The sequence below is a fragment of the Nicotiana tomentosiformis genome, chromosome 2 (assembly GCF_000390325.3).
Source record: "Nicotiana tomentosiformis chromosome 2, ASM39032v3, whole genome shotgun sequence".
Lineage (NCBI taxonomy): Eukaryota > Viridiplantae > Streptophyta > Magnoliopsida > Solanales > Solanaceae > Nicotiana > Nicotiana tomentosiformis.
The window spans coordinates 11,648,801-11,663,906 of NC_090813.1; the positions used below are offsets into that span (position 1 = coordinate 11,648,801).

The following is a 15,106-nucleotide window of genomic DNA, read 5'->3' on the forward strand; positions in this document are numbered from 1 at the left end:
CTAGGGAAATACTTAGGCTCTTACCATAATGAACTTGGCTTATGTGGATTATTTTCTTTGTTATAACATGCACATCCCTTTCCCGTTAGTCATTATTTGCTATGACTGCTCTTCATTTTGTTTAAAGACTGCTATATCATGCCTCTCCCATCCCTACTCCCTTACTTGCTTTATTACATTCTCGTATATATTCCACGAACTAACTTCTTCCTTTGTCTTTCTTTCTTATGTTTTTCATGTTTTAAGTTACTACCGTATTTACTGCTTTTACATACTTATCATGCAAATACTTGGCAACGTGTTATTATCTTTGCATAAAGCATGCTCTACATCATACTCCACTCGTGACAATTATCAATATAGCGGCACTTGATGAGTGTCTGCGCTCTTCCAGAATTACCCTTTTTAAATCAGAAAGGCTTATTTGCGGTAGACTAATCGATCAACTATGCAGTCGACGGTCCCATGCCTTTCCCTTTCAAGTTGTCCACTTGAGAGTACCAGTCTGGACCATTCTAGAAACCTTACTCCAACATCAAATGTACATGCATCATGTTAAACCTAGTATGGGTTATGACGTTGTTAACGTAATAGCCCGCTAAGATAAGCCTTGTCCAAAGTCTGACGGGATTTCCACAATCCCAATGGACACTACCATGTTATGTGCATTACTTGGAGAAAATATGCCAATATGTTGATCATTATTGTGTAAATGGTTGAATCCGGAGGGGGATAGGGCTAACTTTATTTGCTTGCAGAAAATGAAGCACGAAGTCCCCAGGTTTGGCATGGTCCAAAACATCCCACCTCTGCTACTTGATTGGTGGAAAATTCTCGCGCCTTGCGACAAGAATCATGTGAGAAGGGTCCTTGGTAATTTGCCATCATTGCTAGACATCCGACCAAATAAGGCATTGATCGAGGCCGCTACCATGTTTTGGGATGAGAAAAGGGCCGTCTTCCGCTTTGGTGACATAGAAATGACTCATCTCTTAGAAGAAATAGGAGGCTTCACTAAGCTGCCATGGGATAGTCCAGGGTTATTAGTGCCAGAGAATCGCACCCCTTGTTCGCTAAAAATGATGAGTTGCTTTGTTTGAAGAAGTCATACATCCCATTTGAATTCCTTTATGAGCATTACGGGCACAGTAAGTCATATCGTCTTCATCATGAGGAACTTCCCATTACCTCCTTAGGTTGGACGCACCGTCGAGTTTATGTATTCATCATTTGTTTCTTGGGTTTGTTGATATTTCCAATGAATAAGGGAAAGATTCACACTCGTTTAGCTATGGTTGAAAGAAATTTAATGGAAGGCATCAAGGGGAAAGCCTACACCATCATCTCTATGATCCTAGCTGAACTGTACCACGCTCTAGATCAGTGCATGCAGGGGTTCAGACATTTTGAAGGTTGTAATCTATTATTGGAAGTCTGGTTATAGGAACACTTTCAGAAGGGAGAATATCGTCAAGAGCTTCTGCGACAACCATTGAATGACTACATAGCTTACTACCATCCAAAGAAAATGACATTCATCCTAGATAGGTTCACACAACCCGAAAGTGCTGTAAGTTAGGTATGTTTCTTCAGCAATCTGACAAACGAGAAGGTACATTGGATGTTTGAGTGATTTCCTAGCATTGAGTTCATCATCAGGTCGAGGGATACTACTCATTTTGTATTGATCGGGTTGCGAGGCATTTATCCCTATGCTCCTATAAGGGTAATGAGACAAGCAGGAAAAAAACAGGTCATACCTCAGGTTTCCAACATGGTCCAGTACAAGGCAAATTTCAAAGGGGACATCATTCCTTTCAAGTTCGAGGCTCAACATATGTGGAACTAGAAGGTCATTATGGAAAGAGAGACTATCGAGCCAGCCATGTACCATACCGGTCATGTGTATTTCTATCCATCATGACTGGTAGATGATGTAGCGGGAGATGTCAAGCCAGGGGTCAATTTGGAAAATAGGATCATCGATGCTGCTGCTGAGGCACAAGTTAAGTATAGAAGGCTTCGCAAAAGGGTTTTTGAGTTTGAAGCTAGACAACTGGAACAACATAAAGTGGACATGGAGGCAATTAATGAATAGAAGGAAATCGCTACTAAGTACACCGAGAGATTGGAATATCTACAACACGGATTGATGGAGCTTGAGGGAAAGATGAGAAAGAGGCTTGCGGATTGTCAGAACACAGATGTCAGTGAAGGAGGGCATCTAGAAAAAGCTTATTTATTGTTGGATATGCGCGACCTAGGAAACCTGATTGATGTAGTCAAAAGAGCCAAGCATGGCGAAGGTCCCTCAGGGACCAAATAGATTTAGCAAATGATGTTCTTTACTATTTTCTAACTTAGTTTAGATTTCGATTGTAATAAGGCTAAACGCCATTAGTAACTTCATTATTATTGTCGATTTAGTAAAATTTTGGCTCGTTTTCACATTAATAAAATGACGCAATATTGGCATCAATTTTCTCCAAGTCTATATGTCGCTTAGGCCTACCTCGGGAACAATGAGGTCCCCAATTAGGACGCATATTATTGCATGATTTTACAGAACATGTTTAAATACTACAAACATTATTTCAAATATCCCTTACTGACTTGGTTACCTTTTGCTTTTTCTTTCTTTTGATTATTCCCATTCCCCAAGGTTGGTTCGTGCGTACTGACATCATCTGCATATCACACTAGACCCAGAGGTCCTCCACCTCTTCCTCCACCAAATGATCCTAAAGGCAGAAGCAAAGGGAAAGGAAAAATGGATGATTTAAGCGGTATCAGAAAAGACAATGCTACTATGGTAGAAAATGGTGAAACTTCAGATGGTCGAAGTACTCCGCCACAGAACGAATTGGTCTTACGCCTCGAACAGAAAATCCTGGAGCTATAAAGAGAACTTGAGCAGGTCCGAAAATTGGAAAACCTTTCCCTTACCCTAAACATCTCTGATATCAACCAACAAAATCCAAATGCCCAAAACCCGACACCACCCCAAAACACACAGAACCAATATCCACCACCGAATCCTCCCGCACCACATCAATACACCACACCTCCTCAGAACCATAACCCTCCACCAGTACCAACTACTCAACAACACCACCATCATCCGACTCAATACCCGTAAACCACCACTTATCACACTCCCCAGAATGCACCACAACCTACTCATGATCCCAAAACTCAACCAATGACCACCCTTATGCCCAGATTCCCGGAGTTCATCAAAGCAATCCCATATATGTGAAAACTTTACCCCACAGCCCACAACAAACCCTATATATTTCGGAATTAACCGAGAAGGATTTGCTCATCAAGAACACGGTGGAGGAACTCAAGAAGCTCACTAACAGAGTTCAGAGTGTCGAAGGTGGTTGGGGCATTGAAGGTTTGAACTACAATGACTTGTGCATTCAACCAGATGTAGAACTGCCGGAGGGTTACAAACCTCCCAAGTTCAAAATGTTCGATGGAACCGGTGATCGAAAAGTACATCTTAGAACATATTGTGACAAACTTGTAGGAGTTGGAAAAGATGAACGAATCCGTATGAAGTTGTTCATGATAAGCCTTACAGGAGATGCTTTGTCTTGGTACATCAGTCATAACCCGAAGAAGAGGGTTAATTGGGTGAGCATGGCGTCATACTTCATGGACCGATTCAGGTTCAACACAGAAAACGCACCAGACATTTTCTACATTCAAAATATCAAGAAGAAATCAACGGAAACCTTCCGCGAGTATGCTACTCGATGGAGATCTAAAGCTGCGAAAGTAAGGCCAACACTTGAAGAAGAAAAGATGAATACGTTCTTCGTCAGATCTCAAGACCCATAATACTGTGAAAGGCTAATGGTTATTGAAAACCATAAATTCTCTAACATTATCAAGTTGGGAGAAAGAATAGAAGAGGGATCAAGAGTGGAATGGTGACAAATGTTGAAGCACTACAGGCCACAAATAAAGCCTTGCAGTCAGGAGGTATCTCGAAGAAGAAAGAAGTGGATGTTGTAATGGTGGTCCACGGTCCTAAGTCTCCTCTCACATACCAAACACCTCCACCCACATACCAGTCCTCACCCCCCAGATACCAACAACCCGCCACCACCTACCACGCCTACAACACCCAACCCGCATATTATCACTCACCACCACCCGCCCGCCAAAATTACCAAAAACCAAGACCAAACTTTGACCGCAGACCACCCAGACAATACACTCCAATTGCTGAACCCATAGACCAACTGTAAGAGAGATGGAAGGCTGCTGGTTATGTCACTCCCATTCCCGTTGTTGCTATGGAAAACTATTTTAAGTGGATTAACCCCAAAAAGACATGTGCCTATCACTTAGGCATGAAGGGCCATACCATTGATGAGTGTCGCACTCTGAAGGACAAGATTCAGACATTGCACCAAGGTCATACAGGCAAAGGAATCCGCACCCAATGCTCGTAACAATCCTCTCCCGGATCACAGAGGTGGGGGAGTGAATGTGATAGAGACCTATTAAGAATGGGATCCGGAGGGGTCAATTGGACTTATTCGGGAGGGGGATGATCCTAAAACATCTCCAGTCACCTTTACGCCCATTGTGGTTCAAACCCAAGCACCGCTTGAAGTCGAGGTAACCGCACTAGCATTGTTTGAAGTTGAGGTAATCACACCCTTCACTGTGATGGTAGCACCCACGCCATCTTACAAGTCTGATGCTATACCCATGGGATTATGTTGCGGAAGAAAGAAGGAAAGGAAAAGCGAAAATGGAAGAAACAGGTGCAGCACAAGGCATGACTAGAACTGGCAGGGTTTATATACCAGAACACTTAGGAGGAACAAGCAAAGAAGCTGCATCTAAGCCACCTGTTGTTGAGACTGGCCCTGGCGAGCTTTGGAGAAAAGTACAAGCGAGAGAATATTATGTGGTTAACCATTTGAACAAAACTCCCGCTCAGATATCTATCTTGTCACTGCTTCAAAAATTCGAGACACACAGGAATGCCATGATGAAGGTGCTGAGTGAAGCCTATGTACTAGTGGGGAAATGTCCAACATGGTCGGGCAGGTACTGGAAATCCACAAAATCGCCTTTCATGAAGACTAGCTTCCACCAGAAGGACTAAGTCACAACAAGACACTACATATCACAGTATAATTTGAGGATAAATTCATCGCCAGGGTCCTGATAGATGGGGGTTCGAGTTTCAATATATGTTCACTGACCACTCTGAAGAGGTTGGGTAAAGGCATGCATGAGATACGAGCAGGAAGCATGAATGTGAAGGCTTTTGATGGATCTTAAAGAGCCACAATCGGAGAAATCAACCTCAACCTACATATGGGCCCAACCTGGTTTAATGTCGAGTTTCAAGTGCTGGATATATCTGTTACCTACAATCTATTATTGGACAACCCTGGATACATGCCGCTGGGGCAGTGGCCTCTACTCTGCATCAGGCCGTGAATTTTGAATGGAACCACCAGGAGGTGATCATCCACGGAGACGGAAGTAATTCCATTTATACCAATCAGATTGTTCCGGTCATCGAGAATATGAAGAAGTTAGGTGGAGAAACATACCATCGCATTGAGCGCATCAACGCAATTGAAAAGTAAAAATGGTGGAGCAACAAGATAGAAAGCATACTACTATGGACAGGGTATGAACCTGGCAAGGGTCTCTACAAGAATCTCCAAGGGATCCCTAAACCAGTACAATAGAAGTATCATGGTACACCTTTCGGACTTCGGTACGAATGTACTTGGAAAGAGTGCCAGGATTGGTCACCACCATGGCGCAGTCCTTATTATCCGCTGGGACAACCGATACCACATTTGCACCAGATATTTCATCAAGCTGACATGATGTGAGGGTCTGAGGAGGATGAAGCCTTAGCTAGCATAAGGAAGCTGTTTTTGGATAATGAAGACATGGATTGCAGTGCGATAGTTGAGGAGGAGAAGGAAGAAGACCTTACCATTCAGACCATTGAAAAAGGAGTTGTTCTCAAGAATTGGACTGCTGCACCATCCCGGGTCCGTTGAGTTCCTGGCATTATTATTACCTATCCCGATGAACCTACGACCGTGACATGTAATGAGGCAACACGACATAAGGATAATGATTTAGAGGATCTGGAAGACGACGTAATACCTGAGGAAATTGTCAGAGAAGTGGAAAACTTTGAAAACAAGCCTAAGTCTAATTTAGACGCGACTGAGACAATTAACTTAGGGGACTCCGAAACGGCCAAGGAAACTCGTATAAGCATTCACCTATAACCATCAGAGAAGGAAGAGTATGTCCGATTCCTAAAAGAGTATGAAGATACCTTTGCATGGTCCTACAATGATATGACTCGTTTGAGCATATCCATAGTGGCTCACAAGCTACCTACCAATCCCATGTGTCCACCAGTAAAATAGAAGCTCTGAAAATTTAAGCTGGATATGAGTTTGAAGATAAAAGAGGAGGTCACCAAGCAAATCCAAGCCAAGGTTCTCAGAGTGGTTGAATATCTGACTTGGTTGGCCAATATTGTGTCGGTTCCGAAGAAAGATGGGAAAGTCAGAGTGTGTGTTAATTACTGAGACTTAAACAAAGCGAGTCCCAAAGACGATTTCCCATTACCCAATATACACATACTGATCGACAATTGTGCCAAGAATGAACTCCAGTATTTTATGGATTGCTTCACAGGGTATCATCAGATATGGATGGATGAAGAGGATACCAAAAAGACAACCTTTATCATACCATGTGGACTGTATTGCTATAAAATGATGCTGTTTGGTTTGAAGAATGCTGGAGCCACTTCCATGAGAGCCATGACAACCAATTTTCATGACATGATACACAAGGAAATAGAGGTGTGCGGGGATGACGCCATCATCAAATCCAGAAGAAGCACAAATCATATAGCAGACTTGAGGAAATTCTTTGATCGACTTCGAAGGTAGAATCTGACACTGAATCCTGCAAGTGTGCCTTTGGAGTCCCTAGCAGAAAATTGTTAGGATTCATCGTCATTCGTCGAGGGATAGAATTTGACTCGTTAAAGGTCAAAGCTATCCGGGACTTGCCATCTCTAAAGAATAAGAAAGATGTGATGAGCTTCTTAGGGCGTCTCAACTACATCAGCTGTTTCATAACACAATCAACCATGATCTGTGAGCCGATCTTCAAAATACTGAAGAAAGATGCTGAAACAAGCTGGATTGAAGAATGTCAGAAAGCCTTCGACAAAATCAAGGAGTATTTGTCTAAGCCACCTGTTCTGGTCCCACAAAAACCAGGAAGACCTTTGCTGCTTTATTTGTCCGTACTAGTTGGGGCATTGGTTGCGTTCTGGGACAACATGATGAGACTAGAAGAAAGGAGCATGAAATATATTATCTAAGTAAGAAATGCACACCTTACGAAACCCGGTACTCTTTGCTGGAGCGCAACTGCTATGCTTTGACATGGATAGCTCAAAAATTAAGGCATTATTTCTATGCATACACCACATATCTCATATCAAGGATGGATCTGCTGAAATACATCTTCCAGAAACCCATGCCTACGGGAAAGTTAGCAAAATGGCAGATATTGCTGAGTTAATTCGACATCATCTATGTAAATCAGAAGGCGGTCAAAGGGCAAGTGTTGGCAGATTATTTGGCAAAAAATCCTGTAGACGGAGAATACGAACCATTGAAAATGTATTTCCCCGACGAAGAGGTATCATTCGTAGGAGAAGATATCACCAAAGCATATGATGGTTTGAGAATGTTCTTCGACAGAGCTGCAAACTTCAAAGGAGTGTGTATTAGAGCTTTCTTAGTATCAGAAGCTGGCCAACACTATCCGGTATCTACAAAACACATGTTTCCATGTACCAACAATATGGCAGAATATGAGGCTTGCATAATGGGACTCAGGTTGTCCATTGACATGAATATGCAGGAGTTGCTGGTGATTGGAGATTCCGATCTTTTGGTGCATCAGGTTTTAGGAGAATGGGCTACCAAGAACACCAAAATATTACCATATATGTACTGTGTATAAGAGTTGATCAAGAGGTTCACGAAGATAGAGTTCAAACATGTTCCGAGGATTCAGAACGAGTTCGCAGATGCATTAGCCACTTTATCTTCCATGATATAACACCCAGATAAGAACTTCATTGATCCTATCCCAATAGGTATTCATAAACAACCGGCTTATGGTGCTCATGTTGAAGAAGAAAGTGACGGAAATTCGTGGTTCCATTACATCAAAGAATACTTGGCATAGGGAGAGTACCTGTAACACGCAACTCATACTCAAAAGCGCACACTCCGAAGGTTAGCCAACCATTTCTTTCAAAGCAGAGGAATTTTGTACAGAAGGACTCCAGACCTGGGATTATTACGGTATGTCGACGCCAAGGAAGAATCCAGATTACTCGAGGAAATATATGCCGAAACTTGCGGACCGCACATGAATGGCTTTGTCTTAGCCAAGAAAATACTAAGAGTAGGATATTTCTGGATGACTATAGAAATAGACTGCATCAAGCATGTCCAGAAGTGTCACCAATGCAAGATACATGCTGATATGATACAAGTGCCACCCAATGAACTCAATCCAACAAGCGCACCCTAGCCTTTCTCCGCTTGGGGCATGGATGTCATCGGTCCAATCGAACCCGCTACTTCAAATGGGCATAGGTTCATTCTAGTGGCCATAGACTATTTCACAAAGTGGGTTGAGGCCGCATCTTACAAAGCCATAACTAAGAAGGTCGTCGCAGATTTTGTTCGGGATCACATTATTTGTCGGTTTGGAGTACCATAGTCAATCATCACCGACAACGTCGCCAATATCAACAGTGATTTAATGAAGGCCATGTGTGAAATTTTCAAGATCAAGCATAAGAATTCCACGACATACATGCCGCAGATGAATGGAGCTGTAGAAGCCGCCAACAAAAACATCAAGAAGATACTCAGGAAAATGGCAGACAATTACATACAATGGCACGAGAAGCTGTCATTTGCTCTGCTCGAGTATCGTACCACGGTTCGCACATCAACTGGGGAAACTCCTTACCTGTTAGTCTACGGTACATAAGCGGTTATCCCTGCCGAAGTAGAAATCCCTTTTCTAAAAATCATATAAGAAGATGAGCTCAACGACGCAGAATGGGTACAGAGCCGATATGAACAACTGTCTCTCATTAATGGAAAAAGAATGAATGCGGTATGTCACAGTCAACTCTACCAGAATAGAATGGCAAGGGATTTCAACAAAAAGGTCAGACCAAGACAATTCACACCGGGGAAGTTAGTGCTAAAGCGGATCTTCCCACATCAGGACGAAGCCAAGGGGAAGTTCTCACCCAACTGGCAAGGTCCCTACATGGTTCATCGAGTACTAACAAGAGGAGCACTCATACTTGTAGAAACGGATGGAGAGATTTGGCCAAAACCTATCAACTCAAACGTAGTCAAGAGATACTATGTTTAGGATTGTTTACATTTCTTCACTTGATGTAACTGAACTACGCTTGACCTGATTCCTGTTTAAGAGGGGATACGTAGGCAGCCATGTGGGTTCGGTCACATCTTAATAAAATCTTCATTTTTCCCACGATCAGAAACTGTGGCAAGATCTCAAGTTCAGCCAACTTCGTCATATGCGGAACAACCAAAAGTATTGTCAGAAGTATGCATTTAAACTGGGGCAGAATTTTGAAGGGGACCCTCAAAATTCTAAGGCAAGGAGGTCGCAATGTCTCTAAAATGTGTCACAGTCACCGGTTCATCTAAATTATTTGATGTCGCATACTACTACATTTTAAATAACTATATTTATCAAATGCATTGCATATTTTTCGAAGATTTTGTTTCTATGACAGCCAGATATTGCCCAGGGTAACTCAAACAGGATCCCAAAATAGGAGCAGAGGCCGAGAAAGAAGACAAAAACACGAACCGACCTTCCCCCCACAAAACTCACTATTTTTCTTTGGATGCAGGCACGATAAAACAACATTATCCGCAGATACATCAAGTCACTACCTTCATGACGACAAATTACCTAGCGCAAACACCTTCAACTAAGAAATACTTTACTTTCTCACTGTCACTCATCGTTCTCTTGCATAAGGCTATGCATTGCATTTCTTCGCCTGAGACTAAGCATTGTATCTTATTCTTGCATGAGTCTAAGCATTGCCTCCCCAATTGCATAAGGCTAAGCACTGCCTTTCCCTGCATGAGACTAAGCATTGTCTCTTCTTCTTGCTTGAGGCTAAGTATTGCCTCCCTAATTGCATAAGGCTAAGCATTGCGTTTCCTTGCATGAGACTAAGCATTGTCTCCCTTCTTTGCATGGGACTAAGCATTGTCTCCTATTCTTGCATGAGGCTAAGCATTGTCTCCCCTAATTGCATAAGACTAAGCACTGTCTCCATGAGACTAAGCATTGTCTCCTCTTCTTGCATGAGGCTAAGCATTGTCTTTCCTTGCATGAGACTAAGCACTGTCTACCCTAATTGCATGAGACTAAGTATGGTCTCTATGATACTAAGCATTGTCTCCTCTTCTTGTATGAGGCTAAGCATTGCCTCCCTAATTCCATAAGACTAAGCATTGTCTCCCCTAATTGCATGAGACTAAGGGTGGCAAGTGGGCAGGCCCCGGTCCTAAGTGGGCTTCACGGGCCCGGTCCTAAGTGGGTCGGTCCTATGCGGTCCGGTCCTAAGCGGTCCCGGGCTTTGCTGGCTTATTGCTGGAACTGGCTCGGGACTGGGACCACGAACTAACGGTCTCGGGTTAAGTGGGCCGGTCCCGGGCCTAAGTGGGCCTAAACGGGCCCAAACAGGCCTAAGCGGGACCAACAGATACTTTTTTTTATATTTATTTATAGAAGTTAGAGAAAAAAAATGGTAATAAAGATATATAAGCTATATTCGATTTATATACTATATATACATCTTAATATATATATATATATACTATATTATATATACATAGTATATAAGCCATATTCGATAGTATACATCTTAAAATACATCTTAAGATATACTATATATACATAGTATACTAGATATACTGGATATATATATATATAGTATAGTATAGTAGATCTTAAGATATATATACATCTTAAGATATATAAGATATATTCGATATATATATAAGCTTATATATATATATAATATAATTCGATTTACTATATATACATCTTAAGATATATAAGCTATATTCAATTTACTATATATACATCTTAAGATATGTAAATATATTGAATATATCGAATATATAGTATAGTATATACTTAAGCTTTTATATATATATATATAAACTTATATATATACTATACTATACTATATATACATCTTACTATATATAAGCTATATTCGATTTATATACTATATATACATGTATATCTACTATACTATACTATATATATATATATCTAGTAGATCAGACTCGAGAAATAGTCTACTTCAAGGCTGCAGGGAGGACTACGCTCTGCAGGTGGGCATCACTATTTATCATGTCAAGACGGAATTCCGGTTTGTTTTTGAAGGTGATCAAAAAGATTCGACGAAAACCGGGCATACATTCGAGAGAGAGAAGGATTAGTTCGTGTCTGGGTCAAGGGGACGGGTGACCTGAACCCTCTTCCTCCGGTAAGAGCTATCTAACCTCTGTTGTCTTGCTATAACCTAGTCTTACTCGCTCTTACCTCCCTTCCTGTTTTCGTTTCTTTCTTTTTTGAGAATACATGCCCTGCTGCCTCTGCTCTCGTTCGGGCCCCGGGAATCCCTTGCTTTTGGCTAAGGTCTTTATTTACCTTTTTTCATTCCCCCCCGTAAAAGCGATCAGAATTCGAACACGCCGCGTTTTACTGGGAAGGATCGAACCATGGGAACGAATCTACAGGGCTATCACCTTCTTTGGCCAGATCTTCCAATCTTTTCACAATTACAGTTCACTGCGCCCGCTCCTTTAAAGGGCGGCGGCTTGAAAGCTTACCTTATTATTAGAGAAAGGTTTGGAACCCTAACCAACGTTTTGGATTTTGGAGTTTTCGCCCCAACCTAGGTTAGGGGGTCGTTAGACCGTAGCTTGCTGCTGAAAAACGTTGCTAGGCTAGCGCGGCTCGCTTCGCTCTTCAAGCTCCGCCCCCCTTACTCAACCTCAACATCTATAAAAAAGCCCTTTCTCCTTTTCTAAATAAGGTAAGCTTTGAAGCCGTAGCTTGCTGGTTTTTCCATCATCCAATCCACAACAAATCGAATGAAACCTGGCGAAAAAGAAGTGAACACTTTGCTGAGGAACGAAGCTTCGTGTTTGTTTTTCTTCAAACCCCCAATCCGCTCTCGCTCGCCGCTACTAACGGGGTCTCGGTTGATTTCCCTTCCTTTAGCTACTAAGATGTTTCAGTTCGCTAAGTTTGAAAAGTCCAAAGAGCGCAGACTAGCCACGGAGCTTGGATACGGTTTCCCGATCGGAGATCCATGGATCACAGACGGTATCTCCCCATGGCCTTTCGCATCTGAAAGCGTCCTTCCTTCTTAATGCCCGAGCATCCATCCAATGCATTCTTTTCGATCTTGTACCTTATGTAGGCTTGCAAAGCATAGGCGTCACAAGCGGTACACTGAACACCAACTCAATCTCGACGAAAAAAAGGAAAAGCAAGTACATCTTTAACGGCCTCTATTCCTAACGTGAACGGCCGCTTTCTTGGAACTAATTCATAGGCACTTTCCATTAGTTAGACTTCACACACTATATAAACAAATAGTTGAAGCGTGCGATAGAAAGCGGAAAAATGAATTGATTGACTATTGAGTGCAAGCCCGTAAATAGACGACTATGGGTAGTTCAGGTGCGCTTAAAGTCAACTACAACTAGAAGGCATGCCGATCTTGCCACCAACAAACCTTTGACTTTGACTGTGAAAAGCGGAAAATAGGCACACAGTAGTTTAGAGTAGAAGGAGTGAAAGCCACTTGACTGTAAGGAGAGGAGCTCTAAGTTGGAATTCAATAGTCTAAGAAATGGTCATCTGTGCGTAACAGCTACTGGTGTCATCACCCTGCAAAGAGGTGGAACCAACCAAGACTGAACACTAGCCCCATTTTGTAGACGGGTTGGGACCGGCCTTCTATCCCGGTGAACAATGTTCCACTGATTAGGCGGGGACAGGATTCGAACCTGCAATCTTCAGGTCATGAGCCTGATGAGTTGACCAATTCCTCTACCCCGCTTCTTCCCCTTCTCTTTCGAACTCCGAAAACCAAGGTTCGACTTGCATGTGTTAAGCATATAGTCTGAGTAGCATGATTGGAGCTTCTTAGCGCTTAGGCCACTACCTAAAAGTAAGCTTTTCGCTCTTTTCCTCTTACATAACTTAGATGGAGGAGATAGTAAGCAAGACTTTCTACGCAACGATTTCTTCTTCTCTTATGATTTATCAAGTTACAGGGGGGAGACCAAAAAAAGGAGAGTAGATTGGCTGGTTTTTCCAGTCAAGTATAGTTGATAATCCCATTTTCTAATATGAATTTGAATAGATTCTCTTTATTATTATAAATATAGCTTTTTTATCTTCCACCTTATCTCCACAGCTTTGGGCGACCCCTTCCCCTTCCTCTTTTTTTTCGTTTCAAGCATGGACCTTAACTTACCGAACTGGCTTAGTAAAGTAGAAATCATTAGCTGTCAACTGTTCATAGTCAGCAGTGGAAGAGGGCGTAGCTTTGATTGCTCAAGTTGCCCTCTCATGGTTGAATGTGAAAAAGAATTGCTTTTGTTTAGCAACAGTCTTATAAGGATGATGCTTCCCCTGTGCCTTATCAATAATTAATAAGGAAGACCGGGCTAAAGGTAACTACTTTTTGCTCACCCGGTGAAAGGCATAGTAGGTAAAAAGGCTATTGGTTGCTTTACTTCCTTACCTCGGGTAGGTTGAAAAAGCTGCTAAGAAGAAAAGTTTTCTTTTCTCTTGCGACCTTCCACGCCAAGGAGGGTTGAAGGGATCGATCCCAATAGCCTTTCACGAGGGGAAAGACCCATTCTTTATAGCCGTTACGAAAGCTCCCGAAGAGAAAGAGGTCTTTGCTGCTTGACTGCGTGAACCAGGTCCAGGTCTTGCATTTGGCATTCCCGCTGTTGACGTCCCATCGAGTTAGCTAGTTAAGGGTGAAAGGGATTTAGGAATGAATAGCAGGCAAAGTCCTTGCTAGGAATTCCGGGTAACTTTCTGTATTCCTTAAGGTTACAGGTGAAGCTGACTTCCTGCGGTAGCCCCTTGGACCTTAGCCTCTTAAGGGTTGGGTTCTAGTGGCGGGCTCTTGGGTCGTCCGTACCCATATCTGGTAAAAGTGGTGGCCTGGTTGTCCCCACATCCCCTTATCATGCGTGTCTGTGGGAGCAGTTTGTGCTAGCATTTTGGTGCTCGCCTTATGGTTCTCAGTCCTCTTTCGCCGAGATGCCCTTTAAAAAGATTTTTTCCCGCATCGGAACAAGACCCACTATACTAGATTTAGCCAATTCGGGTGCGGATGGGGATTCCCCAATAGATTCTACAGATTCGGATTTGGATGCCCCTGCGCATAAACATATGGATAGGGATGCCGATTCAGATGCGGCTAGAAAGGCTCGTTTGAGTGATTCATAAACCCTCGTCGGGATAAACAAGCAAGGGTTTCATCCTCTACTTATGGGAATGCTACTTCGAGAAATGCTGCTTCAGGATAAACTAGATATGTTGCGAGAGAAACTGGATATTTTCCTATGGCTTGGACCCTTTCACTCGAGAACTCAAAGGGGGGAAAGAATTCTTCAACATAGTCACAAGAAGGTGGTCTACGACCATTAGATCCCTAGAAAGAGGAGCAACTAAGAAGAGAGGGGTATAAAAGAATGAAAGGAATGTCTTCGATCTGGCTCTTGTTCCCTGTAGGTTTCTAGCACGCTAGGCTAGCTAAGAAAGGTATTCTATCTTTCTCTTTTTGTTGTTCGGCTCGATAGAATTGTTTAGAATCCTCTCCTAGCTTCCTCTTTCCATAGATATGCAGACTATAAAACGTCGATCAGAGAGCAGGGTT

General features: G+C 42.5%; 1 non-coding gene across 1 annotated transcript; it reads right to left on the bottom strand.

Moving 5' to 3' along the window:
• Nucleotides 1-13,190: 13,190 nt before the first annotated feature.
• Nucleotides 13,191-13,264, bottom strand: TRNAM-CAU (transfer RNA methionine (anticodon CAU)). The gene has a single exon. It is a non-coding gene; the product is annotated as a tRNA-Met (tRNA).
• Nucleotides 13,265-15,106: the final 1,842 nt, after the last annotated feature.